This window comes from Mastacembelus armatus, chromosome 12 (genome assembly GCF_900324485.2).
Source record: "Mastacembelus armatus chromosome 12, fMasArm1.2, whole genome shotgun sequence".
NCBI classification, from domain to species: domain Eukaryota; kingdom Metazoa; phylum Chordata; class Actinopteri; order Synbranchiformes; family Mastacembelidae; genus Mastacembelus; species Mastacembelus armatus.
Window position 1 is genome coordinate 8,035,389 of NC_046644.1, and position 13,825 is coordinate 8,049,213.

The window sequence follows — 13,825 nt, forward strand, 5'->3', positions numbered from 1 at the left end:
CTGATGCTGCCATGCAGCTTCATTGCAGAACATGCTATAATGTGAAACATTGCCTTTTAGACAAGTACACATATTTTATCTCCATCTCTCTCACTCTTGTGTTTTTTGTTGCTTCTCTATCTGCCTCTCTGCTTGTCTGCTTTCTTCATTTTGTCTCTTTCCATCATTACACTCTCCCTGCTCCTCTACACATTCATGTTTGTTTTCATTCCTGGTGGGGAGTTTTCATTGACTTACATTAACTTCTTGAAGACTGATCCTAACCTTAACCCCTGCCTAGTCCTAACCTCAAACAAAGTCATCAATCCCTGAAATTCACTTACACTGGTGCCACGAGGAATGCCAAGTCCCCACATGTGAGTGTGTAATCGGGTTTCTATACCAGTAATACCAGGCCCGCACACATACACACACAGTTTTCTCCAATTTCCTCCTCCTTCAAGACCTTAACACCAGCTTTAACTTTTCCAATTCAGCAGTTCTTGAACTCTCCTGATGACACAATGGGATTTCACACCAGCTAAGAACACAAATAATAACACTTAAAAAAAAAAAAAAAACAAAGCAACTCAGCAAAAACAAATCCTGCAGGCCTCCAAGCAGTTCCAGATAGGGAGCTTGACAGTATTAGTGAGCCAGGGCAAAAATATTTTATGTGGTTAATGAAAGCATGATTAGGCAAGAAAAAAAACAAAAAGAAATTCCAAAAGAGAATAAAAGCAATAGCTAAATATACAGCAGCTACTACAGAGAGACAGATTAAAATAGATGAAATGTGAATGTGAATTGTGAGAGAAGACTCTCGAAGATAATTACCCACTCAGCATGAATCTTTTCAACGCCCCCATAACAGCACCCCAATTCTGCAGTGACAGATATCCAAGCTCCATATGTATCATTACTTTTTAATAATATTCAATCACAGCACTATAGCATCACAGTATGGGTGGATTTTCATTTCAGCGTCCAGATAAAGCCTGGAAAAACCACGGCTGTGCATCAGGACTTCAGAAGTACATATGTTACTGACAACACAAGAGATTTATCATCAAAATATTCAAATAAGAGTCAAGATTAAGATAATCCAGATCTTTGTAAAATCTTAAACCTTTGTTCCTGCACAGTAAATTGGCCTATGTCCACATTCCTTCACAACTCAGTGCAGGGAAAATTATTGAAAATGGAAATTTCGACAAAGTGTTAAACCATCTCTCACCTTGCTTGGCTCAATGTCAACATTTCCACCTTTTTTATTATCTTGGGTCAACTAATGTTAAACCAGCCAGAAGCATCTTTAATTAGCAAGGCAAATGTAATTCCTACTGTGTGTTGTGACAATCAGCACTAACAGTGACAGACACATTTTGCCATGTCTGCTACCCATGTATGATGTACTTCGCAAACAGATGTCTTTACTGAATTGTGAGCTTATTGTAGGGCTGAAGGATTACAGCAAAGAGGGGGGATTCACAGCAGCCACCGGCCAAAGCTGGGATTGCAGTTATTCGTTTGTTTCCATTAGTCTGTCACTTCAGCTCTAACAATCTTTTAGGAATGAGGTCAAATAGTATTTTTACTTTTTAATGATATGCACACCATCTTGCCACTCTTCACTGGAGGACAAAACATGCTAAACTACTTTATCACATGGCCTTGAATGTCTCGATTAAAGCCAACTGACAAATGTTCCTGAGTGTACACAGGAGTATACCAGCAACATTCACATGCTTAGCTTTTATTTTTAAAATCTGGGACAGCCAAAAGGTGAGTATAAAAACATCACCTTGCACAAACAACCTAAAAATAAGGACAGAATTAAAAGGTTACCCTAGTGGAATCACTACTACAAATCAATGGGCTAAAAGGAGTCCTAGGAGCCAATGCACAGTGCACAAAATCCAAAGCGAATCCAGCCAACAGTCTTCCAAATCTCCCCTTCTGCTCTGTTTCCCTGCCTCTTCTGTTAAAGCCAGGGCTATTATTAGCAAGCAAGGGGATCAGGTTAAGGAGATGAAGGCTAAAAGAACATGGGGAGACAGAGAAATGAACCGCGCACATAGTTAGAGTTAAACCCACTAAGAACAGGTTGCTCTGCCAGTTTATTTGCCGAATATGTTTGCCAGAAAAGTGACAGATGAATCCAGTGGAAGTCAGCAGGTCGTCAATCAATTACATTTTTTGCAGATTTGTTCAAATGTCTTATTTCTGTATTTAATACGATAGAGGATATTGTGGCTTGATAAGCATTCTTACATCTAATCAAGAACAACACAGAAGGATATTAGGAGTAGGTGGGTAAAAGTGAAACGGAATGACGTAAACTCTTCAAAATGTAAGCACTATGGCTCAAGTAATTAAAAGTTTTATTATTAGTCCCACCCTGAACTAATTTTGCTGATCTTCCACTTAAAATATATAAGTAAACAAAACCATTAGGATTTTATCAGGTTTCATTTTAAAAGCTTGGCATCATTTGCTGTTGGAACAGCACTGGGATAATATAACAATAAACCTGAACACAATTTCAAAATAATGATAATAAAAAAGTGAGACAGAAAGAAGAAAAGACACGTAAATTGAGTAGTCGAGATGTCATAGGTTAAGAGGGTAAACTGATGGCAGAGAGTTCAGACTATAAACCTCATAATCTGCTTCATAACTGTCATCTGACATCACTGCAACAGATGCTTTATCTTGGATCTTGTTCTCTCGGTTCAATCTAATGTAATGGGTGGGAGTCTTTCTGTCATACTGTAATGTAATGACAAAGGAATAAAATAACAGAAAGAGATGGTTTAGGAAAATCATACTTCACTACATAAAGCTGGTGAGGAAATAGGAAGAGTTGTCAGCTACAGCCAGACAGAAGGAGAAGAAAAGTATGCCAGGATATGTGGCCTATGCAAAACAGAGTGCACCCCTGGTTAATATCACTAATTGTATGTACACTAATCAGCCAAAACATTATGACCACCGGCCTAACACTGTGTAACACAGGAGTCAACGCAGCAGTAGATTGGCACTTGTGTCACTAAAGCTCACTCTGCATCTTCTGTGAGTCTGTTTGAAATTTGAAAGTTTAATTGACTGTAGGTCAACCTTGTCATCAGTGAATCTTGGACACCCATGACCCTCTCGTCTGTTCACTGTTTGTCCTTCCTTACACAACTTTTGGTCACTACTAACCACTGCAGACCAGGAACACCCAACAAGATCTCTAGTTTGGGAGATGATCTGACTTATCTTTTTATTATTATTTTTATTTATCTGTCAGTGGTCATAATGTTATGGCTGATCAGTGCAAATCACGCCCATGTCCAAGAAACATTTTATTTGTTTTAAGCAAAGCATTAGAACAATCTAGACAATTAAGGAGAGTGGGGCAAGGAGTCTCACAATCTCTAATCACACTGTATAAATTACTGAAGCAGCATGATATGTATAGGCTCGTTTTCTTATGCATATTGGTGTAGTGCAAATGTCAGAGCTATGTGAAAGCCTAATTACATAGTGGTGGTTCCTCACAATCATTTGATTTTACATTTTTTAGGTCATTAAAACAGCAGTTACAAGCTCAACAATGACACACTGCTTTGCATATCAGGCTGACTTTATTTAATAGTTTTTGCGAGGGAAGAGCTTTCCAGCTATCTTTCTATAGTGTTTGGTTATTGGCAACATGCAGATCCCAGTTATTGACTTACCTATGCACAATAGGCAGGATTACTGGATAGAACCAACTCATCAGGACTCAGAGGGGAGAACTTAATCCCTAATCTGACATCTATAGTTTATTGGAATTTGTGTTTTTAAATAATAGCAAAAAAGCAAAAAAAAAGTATAAGTATAAAAAACATGTACAGTTAGTTACCATTATCACTACATGTTTGTATTTTTTCATCATTCTGTTACCTCCCATTGATAGACAGACACACCATGAGGCTTTACAAGATAAGATGTTCCTCAGTATGACCATCTCTAAAGGACAGCATCGAAAGGTCATCAGTTGGTCAAAGTCCCACTCAATCACCTGTCAGTCTCACATGAGATATAGTCACTACACTTTATTTACACTGACAAACATGCAAAGAAATAGATAATTGAATGCAGGCAATCTGCACTCAGTTAATAGCCATTTCTAGTGGAAAAAAGGAGAGACTAAAGATAATGAGATCCATGACAGAAAAAGAATAGACAGCACTGCGTTAAAGTCTGACATTTAAACTTCTTACAAGACAATCATGTAATGAGAACAACCTTTAATTTCACACCAACACAGAAAGGATGACCACAGGCTATTACTCATAATTTACTCAGCATTCCCATAACGCACCTAGTTATACAAAATTGAGTGACATTAAATCAATCAGATCTTAAGTTAAAACTGTGTATAAATTATACAACAAGGCTAAATTAGAAAATAATACCTTCGCAGAAGATGAATGTTTAAAGCTAGTTCTTAAAACTGTGTTGACTTAAGGGTTGTGTGATTACTGTACATTGTTCATTGTGAAATGAATCCAAACAAATGTCAATGTAGCTTCTGATAAACAATGAGACGCCAATGTTTGCTCCCTTCAGGAACTGAAAACAAGACCTCTCACCAAAGCACATAAAGTGTTTTTAAAAATGAAAAGGCAAAAAAACAAACAAAAAAAAAAAACAGTAGGCCTCAGTAAAGCAACGCACAAACAAAACTTTTAGTCTGACTCTGAAAGGGTTTATTTAATGTCAGCCCTTAATGTCAGAGGCAGAATTGTGATGTTATTCTTATGCTTAGAAAATCCAGGGAATCCAGGGAAAATTGTATTGTCAAGAAAGCTGCTGTTGCTTGTTACCAGGAAACATTCACCCTTTTACCCTGTAAAACCATGTCTGTCAGAACTGTGAACAGTGTTGTAGATAAATCAGATGGCTCAAACTGAGGCAGACACTTCAAAAATGTTTTGTTTCTGGCACTGAAATAAAGCTCATTATCGATTAGTGTGCTAGTATTTTCTCATATTGTATGATTATTTCTGGCTTTTTTTTGCCTCGGTTTAACATATATTGGCAAGAAATTAGTGTTTTCTACAGTGGCTTCATTTTTGTGACAATACTGGCATGCCTGAAAGCTAGTTTTTTTTTTTTCTGCAAATCAAAGAAAACTGGCTGCAAAACATCTAAAGAGATAAAAAAGGTTTCATCTTAAAAGCTGAGACAGAGACAAACACAGAATAGCAATGTGCAAAAAATAATGAATCCTCAAGCCAGTGAGAAGGACAAAGAGAGACAAGTGACACCCTAGAGGGATATTTAGGAGGTGCTCAGTCCTCTCATCATTGTGTCCACCTCTTCACCACAAGATGTAAATGAAGTCAAAGCAGAATGGAGTGAAGAAGACAGAGGCAAGACAGAACAAAGAAGAAAAAAATGAGGATGGGGGATAAAAAGAAAATTTTGATTATGTTCTCTCCTCTGACTTTTTATAACAAGTGTCTGACTTGGGTTGAGATGGGAATGCAAGGGCAGGGAGAGGAAAGGGAGGAGTGATGTTAGGTTAAATTAGTTGAAAGGCTTTATTTGATAGAAGAAAAAGGGAGGATAGCTGAAACTTTGACAAAGATGGTCATATTTGGTAAGAGATGAAAACAGGATGAAAGGAGTTATATGGGGAGGGCTTGGAATGGCTAAATGTTTATGGAGATGGAGAAAGATGGACTATTAGAAAGAGATAGTTTTATTTAAAATGAGAGATAATCACAGCCATAACCCAGGGCTGAGACACTGAATTTGAACTATTTTAGTTCAACATATCATATTCAACTGATTATTCACAAACAATGAATCTGAATATGCAAAAGACAAATGATAATCTCAAGATAAAAGCCTAATGTAATTAAAATAGGAAAAGAATAAAAATAAAGCAGTTCTGCAAAAATGGCCAACAAATTTTGCTTTGCTCATCATGGCTAGACAAGAGTAACTAGTACTGTGCACCTACCACCTCCTAACCTAGAAACACACCAGACCTGTTTTTTTTTTTTTTTTGGCAATGCATTTGGTAATTTGAAAAAACATGGCAACTGTTCATGAGATATTATGTTTTTTTCTAAAAAAACATCTTTCCGAAATGGGACCAAGACAGTGTGGATCATTTCAAAACTATTTCTTACCAAACTTATCTTATATGATTTAGGAACAACTGACAAAGCTTAAGGTAAGGGGCTGGATAGCTGGATAAAAGTGACTACAGAGTGACAGTACCCCTAGGCAACACAGGAGAAAAAGCAGAAACAGAGATGGAGGGCAGGTAGTTAGAAAAAAAGAAGGTAAAATGGCTGACAGATTAATAATAAAACTGTCATCTTTGAGGCAAATAAAGGACTGGATGATGAGAGAGGATTAGAAAGTTAAAAAGAGAAAGTGAGAAAAATCATGACATTGAGTGAGGTGAACTAGCACCATCAAAGTGAACTGTCACCTCTTCCGGACTATCAACGACAGAGAGGGACCACAGGAAAATAAGAAGGAAAACAAAAGGGAATTAATGGGGGAGGGTGGGAGGTTGACATGCTGGCAAAATGGGAATAAGCAGGAAAGCAAATCCTGTCAAAGTTGGCCAAAGATGGAGGAGACTGATCACACAGCCAAGTGGATCGACACCAAGAAAGATCAAAAAGGCTGGAGGGAGACAAACGGAGGCATGAAGGGAGAACAGAGGCACAATAGTGGACTAAAATGGGCTTAACTGCCGATCAAAAGGTGGGGGGAGCAAATCGAGGGATATAGACAGCAGGGAGGGAGGGCAGAGACAGAGAGAGCAAAGTGGTGTGTAATTGACATGAAAATGAGGGGATGGTAGCCAACGCAATGTGACACCAGAGGTTTGTGAAGGTTTAGGGTAGGTTGGCTCAGCATGATAAGATAACTGCCACCTTATCTGTGGGAGTCAGACTGCTAACACACACAGACACATGAACAAACTGACTTATGAGCACAAATGCTGCGCTCACACAGTTTCCTTTGGCCAGGGAGAAGCAGGCATGGACAAAACACTGTTGGAAGATTGGCACACAGGTGTTTGTGGCTGTGATTGGAATTGACTCAGATGGCTGGTTGGTTTTATGCATAAATGTGTGTGTGCACATAGCAATATTGCAAACATAAGTGATAATAGCAACACAGATTGATGGACAGACATAGGAAACAAATGAACATGCAGTGAGAAGCATATGAAATCCCATATGCCATTAACATATGGAAATTCTCTACAAACCATCCCCATCCTTTTACAGATATATCCACAGATGCATACTATCTATGGGGACAAACCAATACTCTATCACCAAAGGGGATCTGTGGTGTTTAGATTCATATTATAAAACAAATCAGCACCATGATCCACTATCATTACTTTGGCAGAGAGTCAGGGACAGAGATTGGATTTTTATACCCTGGTTGCTTTGACATGAAGGCTCTAAGACCCAGTCTAACAATTCAGTGGTCATCTACAGCCATAAATGTTAATTAACAGCCTTAGCTGCCGGACATTCATTTCCTGCTATAGCCAAAAGGGAGGGCTCATAAAAAATAGAGTGCATGCGGGTATGTCACATGTGTGTGAGGTGTGTGTCTTTGTGTCACTGGGTGAGTGTCTATTTGTGTGCATCGTCATGTGTGACAATGTGTGAACATCTGTGTGTTCCAAGGACACGTGGTGATGAAAACTGTCCCACAGGCTCCTCTGTCCTTTTCAAATACAACAATAAGCCGTCAGCACTAACCATAACCAGCTAGTCACACAATGACAACATAATAAAGCTATATAGGGACAAAGTCAGGTAAAAGTCACACCATGGTCACATATTAGAGGCATACTCACACACTAGATTAGAGGAGAATTGCAGTGTGAACTCATAAAGTGGGGTACAGTAAAATTACAATATGGCATAGGTCACACTGCCATCGTAATATAGCTGATCATGATGAGATATGGTCACACTATATAGAACCGCAGTGAATCTACTGGAGTACAGCAAGTTATTGCATAATATCACAGTAGATTATTGAAAGACTAAGGTAAGATAGTGGACCCAAGGTTGTTTTCATTAAGGTGGCCAAGGTAAAGAGGTGTCGCAATGATCAAATATTGCATATGGGGGTGTTGACGAATAATTTAAAGTGCAAATTCCACTATAGTATTAAATTATTATAAATGCAACCCAGTCAGTGCCCAGTTAGACTATTAGTCGATGGATGGAAAAATAACAGACAACAACTGATAATCAATTTGTCACTAAAGTCAACTCATTAATAATTCACTATTTTGTGACAGATTTTCAAATACTGGTGCTTTGACAAGTACCACTGCTCCCCATATGAGTTTCCAATTTTTGCACTGTTAAATGGTGAGAATAATCAGTCATCCAGTAAAATGCTTACAGTTCTTACGCCAACTGATGCAGTAACATCTCACTGAGCAGACAGGCCAATGTTTTATCTGATGTTGGTCCACATTGACTAAGACACAGTCATGAGACCCATGTCACCCTTAACCTCTTTGTTTTAGAGGCTATCCAGACTTTCTACAGCTGAGCTCTTAGGAGTAAAGTCCAACTAATATCCAGTCTGCATTTCTCAGACAATTGCGTTTTTACATGCAGCTCGCCAGGATAATGTCTAGCAATATTTAATTGCATCTCTGAAAGCATGTTAATTCAATACAGTTAATGTGGCACTCACTTTTTCTTTAAGTGTGAAATTCTAATGCACAAGTGCCTTTTTATAATACAAATTAAGATTTGTTCAAATGTCATGACACATAAAAATAGAGTTGGTTTTATTTTTATTACGTGTGACTTTCTCTCTATATATACTACGTCACCAGACCTGTTGCTCTTAGCAGAAAATACCAATCCGAGTTGTTTAGACTGTTTTCTGTTGAAAACTCTGTGTCTCATATACAGGGACCCTGTATGGGATGAAAAGGTACTTGACAAAGTTTTAATATTGGAAAACAGGCTGTAGATGAACTTGTACACAGGTATTGTGTTCAACAGAACACAAACAATTAGTCAAGGAGAAATCACATTTACTTAATGTGTGTACTGAATATGGCTGAGTGATGCTAGAGTATGTTGTTGCATCATGCTCAAAGCCACCTGGCCAAAGGTGTCTGGACAATGGCAGATTTGCCATTTAACAAGAAATAATCTTTAACAGCTGTGTTGTTTATGTTACCACCTGCTACAGTCATTTTTATTGAGCTTTATTCTCTCAAGTCCTGTTATTTTAAAATCCTAATCTTGTTTAGTGAAGCTGGCTAATTAATGAAGATAAAAACCAAACAATGAACCCTACCACTGTCAGCCCTGGCTGTGGACACCAGAGCTAATGGAGACAAGCCATAACTCTCTCTTTCCATCTCAGCGTCGACGGCCCTCATCCTCCTCTATCCCTTCTCTCCCATGCCCCATCTATCAATCCATTTATCCATTCTGCCTCACCCACCCACTCCTCTCTCTTCGTCTCTTATCTATCTAAATGTATTGTAGGACACCACCATTTCAGACCAGTGTAATACTCTGACCATGAAGATATCTTACAGCCCAAGTCCCCCTCCTTTTCAAACCCCCTTCCCCAAGCAGATAGGAGAAAAGCCCCTGTGTTGGAGACATGGTTCACTGGTTTCTAATTATGTGTTCCCTGTAAGAGCCCGGCCAGAATATTTCATATAGACCCATGAGAAAGAGATAAGAGACAAGAGAGACTGACAGATAGAAGGAACGACAGATGTAAGAGAAAGACAGAGATACAAACAATGAGGGATGGAGACAGGATGAAGAGAAAAAAAAGCATCACGCAATTGTGCAGGAATGACACTAAACAGTAAGACCAAGTGACCAAGTGAAAGCAAGAATGAACAAGATGGAGACATGTAAGGCATGTAAAGCACTTTAAGGTAAGCTAAGTAAGATATGGAATTAGATAAATAGATAATTTTCTAGCCATATACCTATAAAACTGAAAAAAAAAATGCTTTTTGTAAAGTCTTCAGTGTGATTCTTAAATTATTTTGGAAAAGTCAAGGCCCAGCCTCCTTAATGGGAAACTAATGTTGGAAAGAACTGGGTGTAAAGATGTGTTCTCACTGAACAATTTCCAGCTCATGTTATTCACACATCTTAAACTGCTGAGGTATTTCACACTTTCACTGGCTGTAAAATCCATGTTTTTGCTAAATATTTGGCTGCAGAAGCTTGGTGACAAAGTGACAACTCAGCACTAATTGGTGAACTACTGTTACTGTTTAGTTAATCACTGTAATACTAGCCACATGATAGGAACATGCTTGCACTAGTAAGTCACAAGAGCACTCCATGTTTTTTTTTTTCAATTATTTTTTTTCTGTGCTCACTGTGTAATTGTGGAATTATATCATAAAAAAAACACTTATTGAAAGAAGAAAAAGCTGCTGAGTGCAATCTTCCTAAATGAAGCTCACTGTTGAGCTTTTTGGCTTAGTGGCTAACACAAATGTCAGAAAGAGCAAAATGCCTATAAATACCGATAACAAGATTTTCTATGATTAATTAATTAGCCACATAGCAATGTGGTGTATTTCCTTTCATTTCATGTTTCAGTTTGATACCACCTTTATGGTTAGTGCTTCAATTGAAGTCCTAGCTGCTCTTTTCTTATTTTCCTGTAGTGCAGTGGGATATCATTATACCCTGCAAATAGGTTTTTGTAGTTTGCCATAAATCTAACTGATCAGTTTCCCATTATGATTTACTTGTAAAAATTGCAGGAGCTCCTTGTTGTAATAAGAGAAAAACATGGGTCTGATAATATTAGTTTACCACACAGGCTGTGTTTACAGAAATGTGTTGTAAAGATGTTACCAATGCTGCTAAGCTTTGTACCAAATATATTTTAAGGGGATTAGAAAAGACAGTGTAACCTTTATCGTAATAGGTTACACACAGCACTAACTTCCTCCAACATTTGCTGCAAGGCTTGGCCACATTTCTTCTTACTTATATTAAGATCTATATATTAAAACTTTTATAGACTTGATTTTTTATTTTATTTAGTGCATTTTCTATTATGTACAATTCCAATCACCAAGCCAGTATCACTAAAGGACAGCTATATTTAAAATCAGTCAAGGGAAGAAAGACAACTGTGTTAATATCAAAATAGTGATTTTTTTTTTCCCCACCATGTAAGAATACATGAATCAGTGCAAACCAAATATCCAGATCGGCCTCAGCATGATTAATACTAGTGCTAGATTAAAAGGTGCAATTTGTAAAATGTGAAAGATTTACTGCCACGCAGTAGTGAGATTGCAGAATGCCACCTTTTGCCCGTCCCTGACACTCCACATATCACCTGTACAACAAAACATGATTTTCTCTCAAGAACCAGGTGAATAATGGCAACTTGACTTCTTGTTGTTGAGTCATAATGTTTCACCACTCATCCACTCACTTCCATTGTTCACCTAACGAGCCAATTTAGGCAAGATGTGAAGTGAAACTAACTTACAGGTTAAGTGAGGGCCTAACAACTCTTATCACCTTACTTACATTCCACTTTACAAACCAATTCAGGCTAGGTGTGAAGTGAAACCAGCCTGGAGGACAAATTGGGACATCTATCCAACTTCCCTCAGACTGAAGGTGCCACTTGGATGAATGGTAAAACATTTCGACTCAAAAACAACTTTTGTTTTTGCAACAATTTAGTTTCTGTACATATATAGTCAGTCAAAGGAAGGTTAAACAAAATTATATGGTGCAACACAGCTAAATAGTTTTTTCCTTTTTGAACTTTCTGGGTCTCTGTTCCCAGAGAGGATAACACTGTGAAGACAGCTTGTTATTAAACAGCCAGTGGAACAAATTTTGGGGTCAGCATTCACAAAAAAAACAGAATTAGTCACCATATCATCATATATATATCCATATAACATGGAGATATATATATATATATATATATATATATATATATATATATATATATATATATATATCTATCCATATAACATGGATATATATATATATATATATGTCTTCAACTGCCTTTCTCCTGACATTTGACCTACCCACATTTGAGCATACATGGCCTTGGCTAAACCCTACAGCTATCTTTTCACACAACAAAAGGTTAAAATGTCACCAGACTTTGACGTTTGGTAATTATGCAATAATGAGAAGAACTTCTTGACCTTGCAAATGCTGTCAAATGTGCAACACAAACCCTAAGGAAGATATGCACATGAACACATAGTGGCTCATCTCAGGGCTCTTAAATGACTGGTGTCATTAATGTTGGTGCGCGGTTGCCAGCTGTAATATTTCCTGTGGTCATTAGACCATCTGGTGGCCTGACTCCTCTCATATCTCTATCTGTCTCTCTTTTGTCTCTGCCTGTCTGGCTTCTTGTGTTGCTCAGCCCATGTCTCTTTATTTCTCAGTTTACTTTCCTCAGTGTGTTTCCCCATGTTTACCTTTTTTGATTTCTCTTTCTGTCTTTTGAGTTTTGAGGCAGAAAGGCATAGAGTGCCACTCACATACGATGTACATGTCTGCCATACTGTTTTGAGTGACTGCCACTCATTCCCATTCTCTTGCAGCTCTTCACTACTTTTTGCTACCTGGCCACTTCAAGTCTCTGTAATAGCAACCTGTTAATGTATACAGCCATCATGGTGGCCCAAAATGTTAGTTAGAGATATCTCAGGCTTCATTTATGGAAAGATCAGCATCACTATGAATTAATCGCTGCAATATTGACAGTGCAACTGGTAAATATATCAGAACACAATGGATTTAAGCTCAATATTGTTGCAGATGTTATAACAACAAAGCTTCCCCATGAAAATTAGTCACCTTATACTATATGATTCCAGTACAAAATACCAAAGAAATTACCGGACAGTAAAAATACAAAATATAATTGTTGGTCTATAAAGGAAACAACGCTATGGTAAGAAAAGAAAAAGTGCAACATTTGTATTCTTCTCATGACTCTGCTAATAATGTGGCATTTCTAAAATAGCACAGACATATGTGCTTGGCAAAGTGACTTCTGTTGCATATTCATTTACCTTTACTTAAAATTGTTCAGCAGGCAATGACAATAAGGTCTGTTTTAGAAATTGCGTCCTATCGCAATTCCTTCTTCTCTCTCCCTGCTTTTTATATTTCTATTGATCAATAAGCTCTCAATACATTTCACCCTCATCCAGCATCACTCTGCATATGCAATTTGAAAGCCCAGTTTGCCAAATAACATTTTCGCAAACAGCAATATGCATACACCATCTAAGATTCAGTAAAAACAAAACAACTCTTCAACATAAAAGCAATTAGAATTTGGAAACTAAGTGCAAACAGTAAAAATGTTATTTCTTCAGCACTAAAAACAGATTAAATATAGTGGGTAAAATCAATACAATGTTTGTCCACAGTCTTGTTTGTAGTTCACATTTTTCAACTTAAATTCTGTTTTTTTCTGCAAAAACTTGCTAGTCTTTCCTAGTCTGTCATCCTGTCAGGTCAGATATATGCAACCTAAATCTTATTAATTCAGTTTGATACTGCTTCACTTTACATTAGGATAATAATTAGGATTTCTTTGAGGATCATCCATGGAAATGCAGTATAACACTCTACAACAAATCTCACAGTAAAATATAATTTTCTTAATTTGCTCATTATTTACATTAAGCATTAAGCATCATCCTATAATCACCTGTTATAAAGTCTCAGCAACTACATGTGGTTTTTGCTGTCACTGCCTCAAAGTTTGAAATTACACATTTTCATCCCCA

General features: G+C 37.5%; 1 protein-coding gene across 2 annotated transcripts in view; it reads right to left on the reverse strand.

The window, feature by feature from the left end:
- cntfr (ciliary neurotrophic factor receptor) overlaps nt 1–13,825 on the reverse strand; it is a 204,246-nt gene that overhangs the window by 172,635 nt on the left and 17,786 nt on the right. The window contains exon 1 of one of the 2 annotated variants that reach the window (XM_026298387.1): nt 1,828–1,845. The exons of the other annotated variant lie outside the window; for it this stretch is intronic. The gene's annotated coding sequence lies outside the window, so the exon portion shown is untranslated. Of the gene's footprint in view, nt 1–1,827; nt 1,846–13,825 lie in introns of those variants that run through there. 2 annotated transcript variants of the gene reach the window in all.